Source organism: Ursus americanus, chromosome 6 (genome assembly GCF_024610735.1).
Source record: "Ursus americanus isolate L20-20 chromosome 6, mUrsAme1.1.p, whole genome shotgun sequence".
In the NCBI taxonomy this organism is placed as follows: Eukaryota; Metazoa; Chordata; class Mammalia; order Carnivora; family Ursidae; genus Ursus; species Ursus americanus.
The window spans coordinates 61115300-61138584 of record NC_142132.1 but is presented as its reverse complement, the minus strand read 5'-3'; the positions used below and the strand labels follow the sequence as shown (position 1 = coordinate 61138584).

Sequence of the window (23285 nt, the reverse complement as noted above, 5' to 3'; positions counted from 1 at the left end):
ACACAGCAGTCATCTATAGAAGTTTGGGTTTGAATTTCGACACCTTAATTAAAGTTCTTAGAAATGTCATTAATAATACGTGCTTTCACCTCAAGATTATTTATAGACATAGACTAAAAGGCAAAGACAGATTTGTAAAAGTTGTTATTCCCAGCCTCACCTCTGCTTACCCAGAAACCCTAACAAAGGGGGAACCTTCTTCTGATTATTGGTTCTCCAAATGGAAATGTTGACAGATTATATGGTCATTCTAAGCAGTTGTCTGGGACGTGAGCAGATCAAGGTCTAAGTAATAAGGTTCCTGTCTGAATTCAGAGAAGCAAGCAGATGAAAGGGCACAATTTGGGGACGAGTTGCTGATTTTTATCTGTTCACCACGGTGAAGTCTGACGTGTGATGTAGCAGCTACACTGCCCAGTATGGTAGTCGCTACCCACATGGGGCTATTTAAATCTGAATGTAATTCATTAAAATCACATAAAATATAAAATTCAGCTCCACAGATGCACTAGCCACATTTCAAGTGTCCAACAGCCACAGATAAACACTCCCATCATCACACAAAATTTCTTTGGAAACACAGGCCTGGAATACGGGTCCTAGCAATTGAACCCTAACTCAGGCTCAGACCTTTGTACTCTGTTCTTGGTCTGGGACCTTCCCCATCTACCTGTTCTGAGCACCCTTGTCTTGGTAACTGGTTTTCATTTTATATTTCACATGGTTTTCTCTCTCCAGGTGCTCTCTTAGTCTCTACTGTAGTTTCAGTTCTCTTTTATTTTAATGATTCTGAGAGTTGGCTGAACGCCACTGGTGGTTCTTCTCTTGTCATGGGATTGACCAGTATCCCTCGTGTGCCCGCCATCGGCTGGAAGCTGTACGTGACCGCGAGCGACCAAGATGGCGTCAGCCACCTGCCGGGCACGTCAGCTGGGCGACTGGCATGGCTGGGAGCTAACTGGGTCTGTCTGTCTGTCTGTCTGTCTGTCTCTCTCTCTCTCTCATTATAGTTCGACTCTTATTACACACCACAAACAAGTGCAAGCAGAAGCCGCCAGACTTCTTAAGGGCTGGGGCTAGAACCTGCCCGACATCGCTTCTGTTACCGAGAGTGAGCTGGGAAAGGAAAGAAGCCTCAGTTCTTTTCGCTGCCGGAGTAAAGAATCACAGGACAGCGAAATGAAAGTAAAGCAGAGCAAAGTTTTATTAAAGTACACTCGGAGGGAGGAGCGGGCCAGTCAAGAGAGACAAAGGCCTCAGAAACTCAGGGTGTGGGCTTTTACCAATTTTTTTCTTTTGGATGGGTCCTAGGGTTGCCACATTTGAGTGACAGGACTGGATTATATAACAATTAGCCAACGACGCATGTCCTTTCCCAAGATGCATTCGAAATGCCTGCAGGGGTAGGAAAAGGCGACATTATTTCTATTCTAGAGACACAGGTCGAATAAGGACGGGAGGCTGCCTTCTGTATAAGTGCAACAAGCACGACAAACTTAACTCTTCGGCTGGGAAAGATCGACTGCCTGATGGGTGGAATGGGGTGGTCTCCCTGGGGTCCTCGGTTGGGGCTCTCCAACAGGACCTCTAAGATTCATCCTCCTGCGGCTCATGCCTAGATTCCTGCCAAATGATTCCATTGCATTCTGTAGTCTACAGCAAGTCCCAAGATGAGCTGGAGACAAGGGGAAGTAAAATAGTCTTCACTGCTTGATGGGAGGGGCAGTTACCTTTGCAGACAATCTATCTCACTATCTAACCCCCTTTCTGCTCATCACATAAGACAGTTCCTGAGGACCAATATATAACACAACTGTACAGTGAATAACAGCAAATAAACTTTTACTTTACAGTTCACAAATAATATTCCCACAGCATCCAGGACCCAGAGGTGGAAGCATTATAAATTGTTGTGGTAGGAAAGGTGGGTATGAAACTTAGGGGTATGAAATGAAGATTTTCCTTCAAACCCGTCTTCCACCCTGCCTCTGAGAGAGTCACAGTGTGCAAGAGTGTGCTAAAAAATCTGAGCAGTCCTGCAGAAAAGAAGCTGTTTTTCAAAGACAATTTGGACTTATCTCCCTTCATATTTACTCCCTTCAAATTTACACACCATGAGATGAGTTCCCCACTTTGCTTTGAGGTGCTTAAAAGAAATTCTTAGATGGGCAATTCATAAGTAAAAGAAATTTGCAATGCTAAAGTCCATTCATAATTTCAGGATGTAATTGAAAAACAAGATATCTTATTTTACAAATTACATTTTCCATAGTTAGAACATTCGTAAATTTCAGGATGCAAATTTGTGTGTGGAGAGGGATATACATTTAAAGAACTTTTTAAAGAGCATTTTGACCATATTTATCAAAATTTAAAAGGCATATTATTTAGGTCAGCACTTCCACTTAGAGGAATTTTACCCCCATTCCAATAAGTCCTTAGTCAAATCCTCCTTTCAGCACACTATATATGTAGTTTTAATTGTTTTTATTTAAGTATAATTAGCACACAGTGTTATATTAGTTTCAGGTCTACATCTAATGATTTGGCAATTGTATACATTTGTCAGTGCTCATCAAATGAACATACTCTTAATCCCCTTTACCCATCCCCCCACCCACCTTCCCCTCTGGCAACCACCAGTTTGTTCTCTGTATTTAAGAGTCCGTGTTTTTCTTTGTCTCTTTGTTTGTTTGTTTTGTTTCTTAAACTTCACATGTGAGTGAAATCATATGGTATTTGTCTTTCTCTGACTTATTTTGCTTAGCATTATACCCTCTAGGTCCATCCATGTTAGTAAATTCCCATTTGAACACACTCCCTATATTTAATGATCTTTTTGTCTCTTGAGGAAAAAGAGAAATATCAAGTTGTGAGGTAACAACTGTTTGCGAGTAAGTCACATCAGGATAGGTATGCTCCTTTCTTAGAACTTCACATCACAAATTGAACATCTAATGATTGTAGAGTTTATGAGACATCTCTTCAAAAAACTGATCCAGCAGCACCTGGGGGTGCTCAGTGGGTTGAGCTTCTGACTCTTGGTTTCTGCTCAGGTTATGATCTCATGGGTCATGACATTGATCTCCATGTCTGGCTCCACGCTCAGTGGGTGTTGGCTTGAGATTCTCTCCCTCTGCCCCTCCCTTTACTCTCTCTCTCTCTCTCAAATAAATAAATCTTAACAACAACAACAACAACAACAACAAACAACTGATCTAGCATGCTGTTTAATATTACTTTAACAAATTAGCATGAGGGACTTGGGGCACCCCAATGATTTCTACCTTAAGGAAGGTAATTAAAAGAATGAAAACCTACTTTCCCTTTGAAGGTATCATTCACCTGTAGAGCGAACTTTCATAATCATCTCAGTAAAACATGGTGAGTCCAGACAGCTCAGGTATGTGAAAGAATTCTGCTCACCAGCGGCAGACTGAAGCCAATGTGGAAATACCTGAATACCGAATAATGTTGCTTTGAGTAGAAAATAAAGATGCTGTATCGTAACTCTTTTAATCGACTGCTGAGTCTCTTGAGTCCCTGAAATTTATGTCCCATTACTTATTATAACCCAAATTATGACTTGCTTATAGGGTAATCCTTGATTTTCAAGCATCCCCGTCAATTTGACAGATCAACTCACATAAGTATTCAAAGATATCAGTTCAGGACTGATCATTGCAGTACTGTTGGCAATAAAAAGGGGGAAACAACTCTAACAGGGATTGGTCACGTGGATGGTGTACATTCATAAATGGAACACCAATGTAGGTAGCCATTAAAATGAAAATGTAGACTAAATATACTTGTATTGAAAGATGTGCAAGATATATTAAGAAAGAAAGGTACAGAACAGTATGCAAAATATGTGTTCATCTAAGTAAAAAAAAAAATCTATGTGTGTGTTTGAATATAGGCAGAAAATTTCTGAAAAGCACTATGTAAGAAATTTAACAGCGGGGGGCGCCTGGGTGGCACAGCGGTTAAGTGTCTGCCTTCAGCTCAGGGTGTGATCCCGGCGTTATGGGATCGAGCCCCACATCAGGCTCCTCTGCTGTGAGCCTGCTTCTTCCTCTCCCACTCCCCCTGCTTGTGTTCCCTCTCTCACTGGCTGTCTCTATCTCTGTCGAATAAATAAATAAAATCTTAAAAAAAAAAAAAAAGAAATTTAACAGCGGTCATCTCTAGAAAGAGTATGAGGGACTTTTACCTATATCTTTCATAGTATTTGATCTCTTTTTTAGAACAACACAAGCAAGCATTACTTTTTTAATTTCTCAAAACTAATTAAATGGCAAAGAAAGAAAACCAGCAAGGAAAATGAAAAAGAACCTTTTAAAGATCATGTGTTCTAAAGCAATCCCATACGTACGTAGTTAAGTGATCATGTTAATTTGAAGCACATGCAATTGATGGCTTTATTATACACAAGAAAGAATGTAGGGTTTGGAGCCAAACGGATCCAGGATTAAATCCCAGCTACCCAGCACTTAGAGTAGAGCTTTGGGCAGGTCACTTAAGCTTTCAGAATCTCAGTTTTCCCATCTGTCAAATGGATATAATCATACCTTCCTTGTGAGCTCATTCCTTACAGTTATGTTGATAAAATACTTGGCATCCTGCTTGTCCCACAGTATTCCCTCAGTAAAGGGTTGATGCTGTCATTATACTACATATAAGCTGTAATGTCTTAAGAAAGTCTCAACTTTAGTGGAAACTAAAACAGGAAAAGTTAGTACTTATTCTATGGGCTATAAAGAGGTGAGCTCAGGCAATTGGCAAATACTATTTTTAGTACTTCTGCACAAATGCCTTAAATGCTGCTTGGGGGTGGTTTCAAACTCATGGAATAGAGGGAAAATATTAGTTTCCATTTCACCCACCACATGCTGAGCCTACAAAAGCCACATTGAGTTGAATGTCCTCGCAATGGCATTCTCTTCTTATAGCGTGTGGCTCACAGCCTCGTTAGTTGATTCTTGTTGAAGACTGCTGGCACAGTCTTACATCTTAGCAAACTTCTTTTAGTCAGAAATCTCACCTTAGACCATGTTTTTGTTTTTGTTATTTTTAATAAATAAACAAAATTTTTCTTATGGATTTTATTAGTCAGTGTTCTCTAGAGAAACAGGACCACTAGGATATATACGGATATAAACAAGAGATTTATTGGAGAATTGGATCATACAATTACAGAGGCCAAGAAGTCCCACAGTCCGCTGTCCGCAAGCTGGAGACCAGGAAAGCCAGCGGTGTAATTCAGTCTGAGTCAGAAGGCCTGAGAATGAGGGGAACCACTAGTGTTAAGTCCCAGTCCAAAGCCAAAGGCCTAAAAACCAGAGGGCCGCTGGTGTGAGTTCTAGAATCAGAAGGCCCAAGGACCAGGAGCTCTGATGTGTGAAGGCAGGAAATATGGATGTCCAAGCTCTAGAAGGGAAAGAGGGAATTCATCTTTGCTCCTTTGTGTTGCATTTGGGCCTTCAGTGGGTTGGATGATGCCTGCCCACATTGGCGAGGGTGGATCTCTAGTCAGTCTACTGAAGCGAATGCTACAGATCAAATTCTCTTCCAGAAGCCCCCTCACAGATGCACTCAGAAATAATGTTTGACCAGCTATCTGGGTACCCCTTAGGCCAGTTAAGTTGACACATAAAATTTACCATCACATGAATTTTTAGTTTTATTCTGAAAATGTTCCCATCCATCTATAACTGTATATATTGGATTATTTTTTCCAAAAATGTTTGTTAGCTCATATAGAAATAGAAAGAAAAATCATAGATTAGTGGTTTTAAAAATGTATTTTTTTGGCCTATGTCTAAGACCTATGACAAAATATCAGGCTAGCTTTCCATTTCAAGCAGCTTGATTTATTTATCATGTGATAAGTTGATCATGTCTTTATCATATCTTTGTAAGAAGTCGTCTTTGGTATAAAAATATTAAATATATTTCTCAGTCTTCTCAATTTGCTCCGTGAGCAAATTCTGTGGTCTAAAATTCAACCCATAGGGGCGCCTGGGTGGCACAGCGATTAAGTGTCTGCCTTCGGCTCAGGGCGTGATCCCGGCGTTATGGGATCGAGCCCCACATCAGGCTCTTCCGCTATGAGCCTGCTTCTTCCTCTCTCACTCCCCCTGCTTGTGTTCCCTCTCTCACTGGCTGTCTCTATCTCTGTCGAATGAATAAATAAATAAAATCTAAAAAAAAAAATTAAAAAATAAAAATTAAAAAAAAATAAAATTCAACCCATAAACCCTTTAGTCTGTGTCTCTAGTAGGTACCATCACATCCAATAAATTTAACAATGATTCCTTAATATCATCCAATGTATAGCCTGTATTCCAATGTCCCTGGTGCCTTAACATATATTTTTCAATCAGAGTAGATACAAGATCTGTATACTGCATTTGGATGTATCTTTTAAGTATATAGAACAATACTTACAGACCTAAAAAAGGAACATCCAAGTCCACAAGAATGATGAGAAAATTTACATACTTCTTTCAGTAAGCGATAAAACAAGCAGTCAAAAATTCATTCCTGTACAATGTTGGTGGAAATGTAAATTGTACGGCCATTATGGAAAACAGTTCCCCCCCAAATTAAAAATAGAGCTACCATATGATCCAACAATCCTTCTCCTGGGTATATATTCAAAGGAAATGAAATCAGTATCTCAAGAGATATCTGTTACTCCCATGTTTACTGCAGGATAACTTGCAATAGCCAAGATATGAAAACAACCAAAGGCTCATGGATAGATGAATGCATAGAGATGTGGCATGTATATACAATGGAATCTTATTCAGCCATGAAAAAGAACGAAATTCTACCATTTGCAACAACATGGATGAAACTGGAGGGCATTTTGCTAAGGGAAATAAGCCAGAGAAAGCCAAATACTACATGGTATCACTCACACGTGGAATCTAAAAAAAAATCAAACTCAGAGAGACAGAGTAGAATGGTGCTTGCCAGGGGCTCACAGTGGGGAAAATGGGGAGATGTTAGGTCAAAGGGTACAAACTTTCAGTTATAAGATGAATAAGTTCTGAGGATCTAATATACAGCATAGTGACTATTGTTAGGAATATTTTATTGTATACTTGAAATTTGTTGAGTGAGTAGATCTCAAGTATTCTTACCAAAGAAGAGAGAAAGAAAGAAAGAAAGAAAGAAAGAAAGAAAGAAAGAAAGAAAGAAAGAAAGAAAGAAAAAAACAAAACAACCACCTCATTAAATATAAAGAAGATTTAAAAAATAAGATTAACAGATTTGAACTAAATGATATATATAGAACACTCAACCCAACAGTGATATAATTCACGTTTTTCGGGGTGTATGTGGAATAAACCTTTGTTGACCACATGCTGGGCCATAAAGCAGGTCTCTACAAATGTGACAGGACTGAAAACAGAGAATATGCTCTTTGATCCTGGTGAGATTAAGCCAGAAATCAATAATAAAGAAAACTAGAACATACTCCCAATTTTTGAAGATCAAGCAAATACATTCACATAAATTATGAGTCAAAAAAGAAGTCACAATGGAAGTATCTGAAATGTAATAACATGAGAGAATATTTTAATAAACCTGGGGGGTGGATTTCTTACACAGGAAACAAAAAGCCCCCATTACAATGCAAGCATTGAGAAATTGAGTTCAGTTAGAAGTGAAAAGTGTAGCTCCTTTTGGGCAGAGAGCAGAGCTAGGGACTGGGAAGAAATACAAAGGAAACGCCTGTCGGAGGTGTGCTGGTAATGTTCTATTTCTTGAGTTGGTTAGTATTCACATGAGTATACTTTGTATTATTTCATCAAGCCATACATTATGAATTATACTCATACAGTCATGTATACGAAATTTTACAAAAACTTTATTGTAAAATGTAAGGTGCCTAGGACTAAATCTAACAGAGAAAGCAACTTCTTTAAAGAGAAAAAAATTAAAACTAAAATTAAATAAAAGGTGTAAAGACAACTTAGAGACCAATACTATGTTAATAAATTGAAAGACTCACTAATATGAAGAGGTCAGGATAATGACAGGCCTATTTAAAAATTGTATATGGAGAAACAATGACCTAAAGTGAACCCAGACACAATTTTTTCACTTTTTTAAAAAAATTTTAATTTTAATTTTTTTGTTTTCATTTTTATTTTTTTTTTAAGTAGGGTCCATGCCCAGCAGGGCTTGAACTCACAACCCTGAGATTGAGACCTGAGCTGAGATCAAGAGTTGGACATGGAACCGACTGAGCCACCCAGGCACCCCTTCACTTATTTCTTTAATTACAGATAAATACACATGACATAAAATTTACCATCGTAAGCATTTTGAAGTATACAGTTAAAGATATTTAGTGCATTCGTGTGTCTGAGCAGCCATCATCATCTATTCCAGAACATTTTCCTCACCCCAAAAGGAAATCCCAAACCTATCAGGTAGTTAGTCTCCGTTCACCTTTCCCCACAACTCCTGGCAAATGCTATGCTTTCTGTTTATGAATTGGCCTATACTGGGTATTTAATATAAACAGAAATATAGGGTATGTGGCTTTTTCATGTTTCATCCATGTTGTAGCATGTTTCAAGACTTTATGACTCCTGTGACTACCTAATACTCCACTGTATAGACTATGCTACATTTCTTTGTTAGTTTCTTTTTTATTTTATTTTATTTTATTTTATTTTATTTTATTTTATTTTATTTTACTTTATTTTATTTTATTTTATTTTTATTATGTTCAGTTAGACACTGTTAGTTTCTGGGTTGCTTCTACCTTTTGGCTATCTCGATGGTACTACTATGAACACCTTTGCACAAATTTGTTTGAACGCCTGTTTTCAGTTCTTATTGGTAATGGGTATGTACCTAGGAGTGGAGTCAGATGGTACAGGCTGTCATACGGTGAATTCAGGTCTAACTTATTAACAAACTATAGAAATGATCCCTGAAAGTACAGTCTTCAGGTCTAACTTATTAAAGAATTCCCAAACTGTTTCCACAGTGGCTATCCCATTCTCCATTCTCACTGGCAGTGTGTGAGAGCTCCGTCCTGGGCACCCATGTGGACTTCTCGATTCCCAGGTTGATACAGGAAATTTTCAAAACTCTTCTTTCTCAAAGGATCTCACTTTGCAGCCTTTCTCCCAGACTTTCTGGAGTGTCAGCTGTTTGCCTCAACTGATAGCCTTAGTCCCAGAAAGTAATATTTTTGCTTATAAATGATTTTGAAACATCCCTCCTTCAAATGATTTTGAAACATGCTGCAGCTTCTTTCTCCTGAGAGAGTTCCAGGTTCGGCAAAGTAAAGGCAAGCTCTTGTCTCATCCTCCAGGGTCAGGTCAAAGCACAACCACAGCTTTTTGAGAACAAGGTCAGCTCTGCTCCCTCCATGGGCTGTGGTCTTCCAGAGCACCACCGAGCAGCACAAGTGGGGTATTTTCACCCCGGGGCAAGGGTAGGTTAGAATTGCCACAAGGATTTCCTACCAGGTTTTGGTTGCTTCTTCTTGATTAACAGTTTGCTTGGTTGCAGGAAGCCATTGACTATTTTACAGAGTTCTAAAAGAGTTGGTTCTGACAGTTTTTGTCAGTTTTCAGTGTTCTGTTGAGGGACAGGACCTTGGACTTCCTGACTGTGCGCCATTATTCCTGATATCCCTCAAACACTCTTTAAGAAATAAAATAACGTGGGGGCTTCCCATAAGTTATAAAAAGTAATTATAAAACCAGAGTAATGAGATAATGTGGTTTTATTTTAGGGTTAGTCAAATCGATCAGGAGAAAAGAAAAGAAAGCACAAAGGTGGGCTTCAGTGACATTGTTAATATTCTGTGTTTTAGTTTTGTTGATGGGTACCCACTCTTACATACAGTCTTTTGAATGTATCAGATATTACATAATGAAATGTGTTTACATTCTAACTACTCAGACACTGAGAAAAACACTTCTAAATAACCATTGGATTAAGGATGATTTCAAAACAAGTTATGAACTGTTTAGAAAGCAATACAAGGAGATCACTTCACATCAAAATCTATGAGACACTGCTGCAAAAGCCATAGTAAGGAGTGAAAGTATCAGCCTTAAATACTTTCGTTATTAAAGAAGAATTAACAGGGTGCCCAGGTGGCTCAGTTCGTTAAGTGTCTGCCTTTGGCCCAGGTCATGACCCCAGGGCCCTGGGACGGAGTCCCACTCCATCCCTGCTCAGCGGAGAATCCGCTTCACCCTCTCCCTCTGCCCCCCACCCCTGCTCATGCTCTCTCACTCTCTTAAATAAATAAATAAAATCTTTAAAAAAAAGAAGAAGAGGGGCGCCTGGGTGGCACAGCGGTTAAGCGTCTGCCTTCGGCTCAGGGCGTGATCCCGGCATTATGGGATCGAGCCCCACATCAGGCTCTTCCGCTATGAGCCTGCTTCTTCCTCTCCCACTCCCCCTGCTTGTGTTCCCTCTCTCGCTGGCTGTCTCTATCTCTGTCGAATAAATAAATAAAATCTTTAAAAAAAAATAAAAAAAAAGAAGAAATAACAAAAAAGGAGTGGATTCTTAGTCTACATCTTAAGAACACTGAAAAGGTCAACAAAATAAAAATCACTAGAAAGATGATGTTTTAAAGTAGAAAAGAAACAATAAATATAAAGCTAAAATTTTTTCAAAAGACAAATAAGGCTTTCAAAATAGAAAAGATCAATAACATTAAATTCTTCTTGAGTCTGATTGAGAAAAAATAGTGTAGATAATAAAGATTGTGCTCAATTCTAACAAGGAAACAAATAACTCAGGTAAACTAATGACGACAGCACGGTGGGGAAAATTTTCCTAATCTAAGGATTCAGTCTAGGTCTTGGACATTAGTGGCGATGGAAAGATTTCTAGACTCCTGGTGAGATCAGAAAGAGCGTGGTGTGCTGAACTCAGTTTCCGTGTCTAGGACTCGTAAACCAGGATCACATGGGGTAGCACAATGCCTGAGCGAATGAATGATGTCACAGAACCTTTGTTTGCAGGTAGCCACCAGTTGGCAACAAGAAGGAAAAATAGGAAATACATTTTATCATTAAGATATTTTTGATTAAAATATTATATGTAGATACAAACTGAATAATCAAGCCCTGGAAAATATCTGAAAACTGATCCCAAACAGGAAATTGTTTTCTTTCTTCCTCGTAAGTTTCCAAATCAGGGAAATTCTACTTGCTTCGCTTATTTCATCATGCAGCTTAACCCCCGTGTTAGTCACTTCCTGTGTGTCCAATCCACTGTGTGGATAAGTTGGATCCCCAGCAACCAGGAAGCATATGAATAATCTCTGTGAAGCTCTTACTCACCATGCATTAATGATTTGAATACTAATTAGTGTTTGTAAAGTAGGAGGAGAAATATAAGTGGAGTGGTGGTTGATTTTCATTACCTGATAGTAATGAACATATCACAATATTATTGTAAAGAGTAACATCCTACCATCCTTTAATCTTACCAATTTAAAGAAAATGTCTTTACCTCATTCTGCATGGGAAGATTTGGAACAGATAAGGATAATTAAAATGTGGTCTTCAAAAGGGATAAAAATAATAATGAAACCTATCCTTCCACTCCTAGTATCTGCCTAGTTGTCAGACCCACATATAGAAGGACTTCCTCAGTGGATTCAGCTAGATGTACGCAACTCAAACATGTTCGCAACGTGAGACATCGTCTTCCCCCAGCTCAACAGGTCACCACGGACTCTCCATCTTTCCCTCTTAAATCTACTCTTCCGTATTTTCTATCTCCACATTCAGCAGAAACATCTGCCCACGTTCCCAATCCAGAAATCTCGGAATCATCTTATATCTTCAACTCTCGCCACATCCATTTAAAAAAAAAAAAAAAAAACCTCTGTCTTGTTGATTCTACCTCCTAAATTCCATTTAAGTCCCCTATTTTCTCCACCTCTACTGCCACCACTTCAGTTCAGTTCAGGTGCTCATGACAACTTTCAGATTCCTGTAATAGCCTCGTAATTGTCTCCAGACTTAACTCTTACTCTTCTCCAATTTATTGGTATGTATCAGTCGCAACTGATCCTTAGGAAATCTCATTGTCTTTCTCCCTGATGTTAAATTCATCATTGTTCTCTATGGTATTTTAGATTATATATTAAATTTTTAGTTTGGTTTCTAATGAACTGACCATTGCCTCCCTCCCGTTTGTACCTGAGACAATAGCCATGCTGAGCTACTTGTATTGACCTACATACCACACTGTTTTATGCCTCCTGGCTTTTTATATGCCGCTGTTTCCCCAGCTTGAAGCACCTTCCCTCTTTCTCTTATTCTTCTCATATCTCTTCAACACTTCTCAAACCTGGTGAAATTGTATCCGACCACCAAAATTCAGCTCAAACATCACTTCCTCTAGGAATAAAGTGTTCTTGATCTCCCACCTCCAGTGGTCTGAGTTAAGTGGCCCTCTTCTTTGCACTACCCTATAGTGAAGATCGGGGATTGTTTTCTGTGAAGGGCTAAGTAATTAGTATTTTCCGTTTTGAGAGTGTAGTAGGCTGAATGGTGGACCTTAAAAAGATCCGTGTCTTGGGGCGCCTGGGTGGCACAGTGGTTAAGCATCTGCCTTCGGCTCAGGGCGTGATCCCGGCGTTATGGGATCGAGCCCCACATCAGGCTCCTCCGCTATGAGCCTGCTTCTTCCTCTCCCACTCCCCCTGCTTGTGTTCCCTCTCTCGCTGGCTGTCTCTATCTCTGTCGAATAAATAAATAAAATCTTAAAAAAAAAATAAAAAAATAAAAAGATCCGTGTCTTAAGGCCCGGAATCTGAGAATGTCACCTGATTTGAAAAAAACGATCCTTGCAGATGTAATGGATCTTGAGATGAGGAAAGCATCTGGAACTACCCAGGTGGGGCCTAAATTCAAGGACAAATGACTGATAAAAGACACACAAAAGAGAAGATGGGTAGAAGAGGAGGAAGTGTGACCACAGAGACAGGGATCAGAGTGATGAAGCCATGAATGAAGCAATGCCAACAGAAGCTGGATGAGGCCAAAGATGGATTGTTCTCTAGGGCCCCCCTATGGGGTGTGGCCCTGCCAACACCTTGAGACTTTGCCCTTCTGACCTTCACAACTGTGGAAGGTTTAATGTTTGCACTTTTAGCCACCCAGCTTGTTAGAGCTGCCACAGACACCTATGTCAGGAGCTACCCAGTCTCAGGCACAGCTCTGCACTTCTGCCATGTCCTGTGAGGGCAGCCGTGGACGGTGTGTCACGCACAGGCAGGACTGTGTTCTAACAAAGACTTTTACAAAGAGGGATGGTAGGACAGATTTGAGCCACAGGCTGTAGCTTGACAACCCACATTATAATACGGAGATGGTCACTCCTCTAGAATATAAGCATATTGAAGACAGGGAGCAGGTCTTTTATCTTAGACTGTCTAACTGAAGAGTCTCAAACTTTAATTCTAATAGTGACCAGGAAGGCAGATTAAAGGAGTGAAATAGCCTGGGTGAAAAAGTCGAAGTGTCATCTAACAAGGACAACTTCTACTCGGACCCTGGCAGTTATTGCCACGTGGGCTGCCAAAATTGGGCCAGATAAATCCTATCTGTGCTTCAAATTTGGTCTCTGAGCCACAGTCTTTCAAGTCTGCATAACCAAGGCCTGGCACAACATACAGTAAATACTTTGTTGAATGAATTCCTGTATTCACAAATACCCACATTCTAACTCCAGATAATGAGGATACTGTAAGTAGATTAGTTGGGATATAAAATCGTACGCATAGAATATGTACAGCTTATTGTATATCGATTACACCTCAAGAGGAGATAAGCTAAGGGCAAGAGTATAAATGGAGGGGAAGCATTAATGGTACAAACCATAAAAATGAGATTTCTCTCTCAAGTAAAATTCTGAGCTGGTACGGTGGCTCTGCTCACTGAAAACGTGGGGACCAGCTCCCCTTTTTCTCTTCTTTTCTGAAGGAGTTGCCTTTGTCCCAAGTACAAGGTGCAGTACAAAATGGCACATTACCACATGTGTACTCCCCCCTGTGGGAAAGGAGAAAAAGGAAGTGAGAGCAGATTCCTTTCCTTTGCAGGTATCACCAGGAAGTTGTCCACATAATTTCTGCCCACGTTCTAAGGGAAAAAAAGATTCACACCTAACTGCAATGGAAGGTGGAGAATGTAGTCTTTCCTCTGGGCAGCCATGTACCCAGATATTGGTTGAGGGTTTGTTCACGATGTAAAAAGGGGAGAATGGATATTGGGGTACAACAGTAAGAATGCAGTAAAACCAATGAAGTAATTTACACACTGAAGGCAATAGAAAAATCTGGTTTAAAAATTCAACCATTTCCCAGTAGGACATAATAGGTCATGTCAGGGTAATGCTCTATTGCAAAAACTAGAAAAGGCCAAATAAATTCTGAAAATCATACTTTAAAAACCTCAGTGAACTATGGAAGCAATGAAGGCTATATTAGTCTGCTCAGACTGCCATAAGATACTTTCCTTAGACCGAGAGCTTAAACAACAGGAATTATCTCTCAGGTCTAGAAGCTGGAAGTCCAAGATCAAGGTGCCAGTATGGCCAAGGTTCTGGTGAGACCTCTCCATCTTGCAGAGAGACGCCTTCTTGTCGTGTGCTCACATGGCCTTTCCGTGGTGCTTGCTCATGGAGACAGAGAGAGCAAGCTCCCTGGTATCTCTTCTAAGGGCAAACGAATCTCACAATGAGGGTCCACCCTCATGACATCATCTAACACTAATTATCGCCCAAAGCCCCGTATCCAGATACTACCACATTGGGGCTTCAGGCTTCAACATACGGATTTTGTGGGGATGCAAACATTTGGTTGCTAACAAGGCCGAGGTGAATATCATGCATTCATGGGGAGTAAAGAACTTTCCCAGAGGAGCTGTCAGCCACCAGCTCTTCCTTCCCTGGAGGCATTGCTGATCCTGGGTTCAGGATAAAGTCTAGCTTAGCCAAAAGGAGAGCCTCTGCTCAGGTAGAGGAAACCATTAAGCCTTCAGGATCGTGGGGGCTGGAGCAACAAATTGGAGCCTCACAACACAGGGTATTCTGGAGCTCTGTCGACTCTGGGGGAGTTAGGCTTCTACAAAGCCAGGTGAAATCCCCTGCAGTTCCACACACTGGGGAAGGGGTCCTGTCTCAAGCACATAGCTGGTTCCCACATCATAGGTATTTGCTGTAACCTTGAACAAGGCACTGTCTTCATCCAAGGGTGATTCTTAGGGAGGGACCAAACTAGGTTCTGTCAGCATGCAATACTCCTTGCTAGAGGGGGATCAGTACCTCCACCTTAGAAGAAGAATGTTGGTAGTACACAGCATCTTCCCCCATATAGGGAAAGACTATTCGTGATGAAATCTTTAGAAAGCTAAAATAAAATGATTCCTAACCTATAATTCTATATTCGGTGAAAATATCTTTTAACAATGATGGTGAAATAAGTACATTTTTCAGGCAAACAAAATTAAAGGAATTTGTTGATAGAAGGTCTTCTCTAAAGGTAACTTAAGAAATATCTTCAGGCAGAGGGGAAATGATCCCAAATAAAAACATGAAAATGCAGAAGGAAACGAAGAACACCAGAAAGGGAAACTAAATTGGTAAACAGAAATATGAATTATACAAAACAATAATCATAATGTCACATGAGGTTTAACATTATATGTAGAACAATAAGAAAAAGTGAGAGGTAGGTAATAGTAAAAGTTGCAATTTGTCTTCGTCTATCGTAAGACAAGAACGTGTTGTATATCTAGGGGAACCACTACATGAGTAGTTAATGACAAAAATTACAAGGTAATAGAAGGGATAAATGGAATAATAATTTTTTGAAAGTGTGATTGGTCCTAAAGAAGGAAAGAAAAATGGAAAAAAGCAAGGTACAACAGAGAGCTTGAATAGAAAATGAATGGGGGAGCACCTGGGTGGCTCAGTCAGTTAAGCGTCCGACTCTTGATTTCGGCTCAGATCATGATTTCAGGGTCGTGGGATTGATCCCTGTGTCGGGCTCTGTGCTCAGTCCGCTTGTCCCTCTCCCTCTGCTCCTACCCCCCCCCCACTCTCTCTCAAATAAATAAATAAATAAGATCTAAAAAAAAAGAAAAAGAAAATGAATGGCAACACTGTATATATAAACTCAACGATGCAAGTAATTACATTAAGCATAGATGAACTAAATACATCAAGATTTATGGCTGTCAGATTGCATTAAACAACTACATTGTGCCTAAAGACTCACACTTGAAAGATAAAAACAGAAAAGCGGACAGTAAAAGAAAAACAACAAAGCCACAAAAACACTAAGCAACAGTGGTATATCTATACTAAAATCAGACACAGTAGATTTAATGCAAAAAAGAATTATCACAGACAAAGACAGAGGTTTCATAATTATAAAAGGGGGAATCCAGCAGGATGCGATTATACAATCCTAAATTTGTATGTACTCCGTAATAGAGTTTCAAATATTGAAGCAGAAATGCGCAGGATTAAAAGAAGCAACGAACAAATCCGTACGCTTGGGCGCCGGGGTTCAGTTGGTAAAGCGTCTGCTTTGGCTCAGGTCAGGATCCCAGGATACTGGGATCCATTCTGAATCTGGCTCCCTGCTCAGCTGGGAATCTGCTTCTCCCTCTCCCACCCCCTCTCCCCTCCTACCCCCATGCGTTCTCTCTCTCTCCTCTCTCTCTTCCTCTCCCTCCCTCTCTCTCAATCTCGAAAATAAATAATATCTTTTTAAAATTCCATACTCTTAATGCAAAATTTAATCATATTTCATTTAATAGCTTATAAAATAGTCTAACAAAAAATCTGTAAAAACAACACAATTGACCAACTTGATCTGACTTATATAGAATACTGCACCAAAGAATTCACCTTCTTTTCAAGTGCAAATGGATCTTTTACTGAAATCATAAAGAAATTCTCAACAAATTTGAAAAAAATTAAAGTCACTCATAGTACGCTATTTTTCCACAATAAAACCAAAGTACAAATCAATAACAAAACTATAACTAGAATAATGTAGCTACCTGGTAATTAAATATTTTAACAACAATGAATTTGACAATTTAGGTGAAATGGATAAAACCCTAGAAAAATACAACTTACCCAAACTGTCAGAAGTGGAAAAATCTACTAAGTTCAATATCTATTAAAGATAGTTCATTCATTATTTTAAAATCTCCCCCAAAGAAAATTCTGGGCTCACTTGGTTTCACTCGCAAAATTTAAGGAAAAGAAAAATAACACAAATCTTGCCAACCTCTTTCAGAAAACAGACTGTTTTTCAAATGCAACTTTTATGAGACCAATATACCACAATTCGAAACCTGACAAGGACATTGTAAGAGAGAAAGAAGTACAGACCAATCTCTCATGAACACAGATGTAAAAATCTTTAACAAAATTTTAGACAATTGAATCTAGTGATATAAATTGAACCCATTCTGGGAATATAAGATTGGCTTAACATTTAAAAATTAATCCAACCATATTAACTAAAAAAGAAAAAGAGAAAGTTTAAATGAACATCTCGATAGATACAGAGAAATAATTTGACAAAACTTAGCTCTCCCTCATTTATTATCTATTAAAAAATACTCTTCACAAACTGAGAATAAAAGAATATTACAAAAAATCAACAGCAAACATCATACCCAATGGTGAAATATTGAAAACTTTCCTTCTGTGATCGGGAATGAGACAAGGATGCCAGCTATTACTACTTATGTTCAATATTTTACTGGAGGTCCTAACCATCGCAATATTTTTTAAAAGATATTCAGATTTGAAAGAAAAGAAAAAGAGCTGTCAGTATTTGTAGACTGCATAATTATATTCCACAAAAATTCAAAAGAGTCCATAAACCATTTGAACTAATAATTGAAATCTGCCATGTTGTTGGATACAAGGTTGTTTAAAAATCATTTGTATTTCTATATATCATTCAGAAATACAAAATCATATTTTAAAATGTACTATTTACAACATTTACAAAAATATTTACGATATTTACAGAAATATAAACTATATAGTAATAATTTCAACAAAAGACTTGCAATGCCCAATAAACATTCTTGAGAGAGACTAAATATCTAAATACATTTAGAAATACACTTTTAATATTTAGAAAGCTCAACATGTCCATTCTTCCCAAATTAATCTATAAATTAACACTATCCCAATCAAAATCCCAGCAGGACTTTTTTTTCTTTTTAGAGAAGTTGACAAGCTGATTCGAAACTTCGTATGGAAATGCAAAGGGCCAAGGATATCTAAGGCAACTGAAGAGGAAGAGTAAAGCTGGAAGATTCACCGTACCTGAGAACAAACCCCATCATAAAGCTCCAGTAATGAAGATCTCATGGAATTGACCCAAAGTTACACACACTAACCAGTTAACTAGATTAGAGAGCCCACACCTGGGCTCATGACCAAAGCAATAATGCAATGGGTGAAGAATAATATTTTCAATAAATGTCCCTGGGTGAATTGGATATGTGAAAAATATATATATATGTTGACCCCTTTCTCTCCTATTACTCAAATAATAATTTCAGATGGATTGCATTTAAATGTGAAAATTAAACAATAAAGCTTTTAGAGGACAGCATAGGAACACATCCTCATGACCTTGAAGGAAGTGGAGATTTCTTAAATAACACATAAAATGTGCTAACCATAAAGAAAAAATCCCCGCATGTATATAGAACAAGGGACTCATATCTAGAATACACACGAACTTCCACCAATCAATAAGAATAAGGCAGACAATCCAAGAGAAAAATGAAGAAAAGATTTGAACAGATACTTCACAAGACAATATCAAATATCAAAAAAAAATGTGTGAAATAGCGCTTCAACCTCGTTAGCCGTCAGGGACTTGTGAATTAAACCACGATGAGATTATCAGCACACATCTACCAGAATGGCTCAATTACCATCAGAGTTGGAGAGGAAGTGCAGTGTTTGCGAACCTTCCACATTGCTGGTAGGTTTATTAATTGGGATAACACTCTTGAATACTTTTAGGCAGTATCTACCCAAACCAAAAAGGGTACACGCAATACAATTTCATTTACGTGAAGCACACAGAGGCTGGCCTAACCCATGCTGTTAGCAGTCAGGATGATGGTTACCGCAGGGGAGGAAAGGGTGAGTACTTGATAGGAATACAAAGGAGTGTTCTGGGAAGCAGAAGCTCTGTTTCTTGATCTGGATTCTAGTCACATGAGCTTATCTAGTTGTGAAAATTCATTATCATTTACACTTAAGATATGAAAAATTATTATCTGTATATTTGTCTCCAATAAAAAGTTTAATCTAACAACTCATTTTTAAGGAGGAATTAGACTAGATGGTAGAAACTGAAAAACGCTACTTATTTTCACCTTGTAACAGTCATGTTCCGAAGAAGCTGTCTTTTTAAATTACCTTCTGATCTTAGCCGTGAGCCACTTAGTACAAAACATCTCTTAACATAACCTAGAAAATCAGTCTTGCACTGCTGGGGGTCGAGGGGCAATCCTTCTTCCTAATAAGAAGAATTATTTCTATAGCCTGTGCTTTATTTTCAAGTTCAGTTCTCTCTTGCCTATAGTTATAAGTGCTCTCTTTTCCCCCTCTGATTCTAAAAACAAAATTTCACCTAAAATAGTGGAATAAAATTGCCTATGTATTCTAGGTCCTAGAAAACAGGCCTTATTTTGACAGAACATCAGTTTCATAATTCATTCCTCACATAATTACATAATTCAGACTCATTATCTAACAATCCCCCTAATTTTAACTGTATCTTTTTCTGTATATTTTATTCCATAGCAACATGCTTTCTAGCTCTCCCACAACCATTTCACTTAGAAGAGATGGCTCAGAGGTTTTTCTTCACATAATAAACTACCAAGAAAGAAAAAAGGCTTGAAGATTTTTGAATAATAGGCACTGAGAACCTTCTAGCATAACAGTCATTTACTGTTCGTTGGACAATTAGTTTTTGAGAGCCCTTAGGGTGCCAGGCAACGATCGAGGCACTAGAGATACAATGGAATCAAGGTCAAGCATATTGGTTCTGAATTTAGGTGGTTCCAAGTTCAAATCCTAGCTATATAATTGGCTACTTCTGTGAAAATGATCTATTTACCTCTCTGTGACTCAGTTTACTCATTTATAACACAGGGATACCAGTAATGCCCTTCCCTAGCCTTGTTGGGAAGGTAAAATGGCATATGCTGTGAAAATCACCTAGAACCATCCCTCAGCACAAGGTAAGCACTTGATACTCATTAGCTGTTATTACCAGAAGAGGGGACAACTAACGATTTTTGCCAAATTGCCTGTTGACAAACTTTGCCACCATCATGACCACCTGCCATGTCTTCTCCCCTAGCCCCCCGGTCCGTGTTAGCAAGGCAATGACAAACACGTCGGACTAGTAACTAGGCCTGTGGCACTGGGAAGTCCTTAATCCATACCAGCTCCTGCCCTTTACAAATGAGGACACTAAATCCCAGAGATGTTGCCCCGCCCGAACAGAACCTCACACAGCTCATTAGGGGGTGAAGCTGGCGTTAGACCTTGGGTCTCCACATTCCCAGTCCAGGCACTGGGATGGAAAAATCTGCTAACAGGAAGCCTGGCCCATTCTCTCCTGTGGCTCACGTTTGACCCCAGCAAGGGGAACAAGTAAGCGATAATCCTTCTGGGTGGTAGGGGTGCAGGGGCACCTTGCCGTAAGTTGTCTATTTTTAGCCTCTCTATATGGCCTCCTCCCTGCAGACTCACTCAGCCTAACAGACTGCTGTGGGATTTAAGGCACTCTCCATGGTGTTGCTTGGTGGTTGCCATGCCAACAAAATTTCACAGAAATAGAGTTTTCTAGTAGATTATTCTGGTGGAGGCTTTAAAGCCAGATTAGAGCTCTGACTCTGAAGCTGAAACGATGCAAGCAATTAGTAATGGAACATAGTAGGCATGCCGTTATTACTTGCTGGAAAAACAGAATGCATAAACGCAATTAGGTGCATTAGGGAGAGTGAAGGGGTAGCAGCAGAGAACCCATCTGCTACTTAAAGTCAATACTTAGAGTCAGTCTGGAGCAAGTTTACTCATATCTTCCCTGGATTTTCACAATCACCTGACATTCTGTGTGTGACGACTGACTGACTGTGGAGGACAGCCTCTGATCTTCAAGTCACTAGCTCTGCAGCTCAGGGGGCCCACCTGCACACAGATGCTGATCTGGGGTCCTCTTTGTTCTGGGGGGGTAGCTTATTCACACTGGAGAGGGCCTGCGTTTGGTCCTTCTAAAGTCACTTTTTGGCAAATGTAATCACCGTATTTAATAAAATGCATTTGTCACTTAAAAAGCCTCTGTGGTTCAAGAAGCCTGTGTTTGAAAGGCTTCTGGTCACAATGAGTAGATGTTATTAGATAAGGAGAGAGGCAAGGCAGCCCCCAAATCTCCATCTTCAGTTCCCAGGGCTTTCAGCAAGGATAGTCTGACAATCACGCCCGATAGTCTCTCTCCCCCTTCAGTGAAATCTGTTTTCCCTAGTAATCATTTGGCCTTCCTTCCCTCCATCCTCCTTGCCGATTCTTCCGTCCTGTCCATTGTCTTTTCCTCTCCCCATCCCTCCCTATCTCTTCGCAGTGGTAGTGGAAACAGCACAGGCTTTTGGAGTCAAAATGATTCAAATCCTTACCATCTCTGATGCTTGTTAGTGGTGTGACCTTCAGCAACTTTCAGGACATCTCAAGCAGCGTTTCCCCTTGTGCTGCTCATGCCTGCCTTGAACGGTGATTTTAACAATGAATTGTTTCTCAGACTTCAATGGAGATGTGACAGTCACCTGGAGATAGGGGAAAATGCAGATTCTCAAGACCCACACCCATAGATTCCAAGCAATTAGGTCTAAATCCCAGACATCCCAATCTGCATTTTAATAAGCTTCCCAGACTTCAAGGGCCCTACTTCGAGAAACATTAGATATGCTCATAAACACTTAGTAGCAGGAGACAGGTTGTAAATATTCCAAACGTAGAAGCTATGATCATTATTCATTCAGTAGACACTTATTGAACATCTACTATGTATCAGGCACAATACCAGGCCCTGTAGATATGTCCCACTTAACTTCTTTTACTATGAATTTAATTTGTCCCATACATATGTCTTGTCCTTCCCACTAGTTGTAAATTCTTGAAGGGCAGGATAAAGCAGCGTATTGTAGTATAAAAGAACATACGTACTAGAAGACATGAATTCTAATCCTGATTCTATTATTTACTAGCTATATAAATTCAAGCAACTCATTTTCTCTCTCAGAACTTGATTTTCTTTGTCAGAAATTGGAAAGGCTATGAGAATAGTGGTTAAAATCTGGAGTTTGGGCAGCTGGGTGGCTCAGTTGGTTAAGCACCTGCCTTTGGCTCAGGTCATGATCCCAGGGTCCTGGGATCGAGCCCTGCATGGAGCACTGGGCTCCCTGCTCAGCGGGGAGTCTGCGTCTCCCTCTCTTGCTCCCCCTGCTTGTGCTCTCTCTCTGTCAAATAAATAAAATCTTAAAAAAAGAAAAAATCTGGAGTTTGGAGTCCTGGCTCTAATACTTTCTACGTGTGTGAGCTTGGGAAAGCTATTTAATTTTTTTGAGCCTCAGCTTCCCCTTAAGTAGAAAGGGAATTCATTTTCAACATTTATAATCCTTCAGAAAATATTTGCTGAGCACTTTGTATGTGACCAACACCATGATAGGTAAGGAGAATACGCTGGGGAATAAGACAGACAGGGTCCCTGACACATGTAGCTTATACTTTAATAGTGGACATGAATATTAAATAGGTAAGTATACGAATAATTCCATTGTGATAAACTCTGTGTGATAAATTTTACTAGCAGGAGCTGACCTAGCTGGACAGGATCAGGGCGGACCTCCTGGGAAAGGGACACAGAAGCTGAGCCCTGAAGGATAAGTAGGCATTATCCAGAAAAGAAGGACCTGAAATGGAAAAACTGGACTCTTGGAGAAGGAAAGGAATACCAGCGTGGCTGAAACCGAGTGCACAAGGTCCCCTCTCCCTCACAGGTGCTGGAAAGATGAAATGAGATAATAAAATGCTTAGCATAGTGCCCAGCATAAACACAATGATCATGGAGATAACACACCTTTCGGTTTGTTGTAGACAGTAAATGAAGAAGTACTGTGTAAATGAGAGGTTCTCAAAACTAGTATTCA

The 23285-nt window shown here is 39.5% G+C and overlaps 1 long non-coding RNA gene across 1 annotated transcript in view; it reads right to left on the bottom strand.

Moving 5' to 3' along the window:
• Positions 1-23285, bottom strand: part of LOC148109819 (uncharacterized) — a 47986-nt gene that overhangs the window by 22061 nt on the left and 2640 nt on the right. The window contains exon 2 of the long non-coding RNA XR_015724843.1: positions 21756-21902. This is a non-coding gene — a long non-coding RNA (uncharacterized LOC148109819). The remainder of the gene's footprint in view (positions 1-21755; positions 21903-23285) is intronic.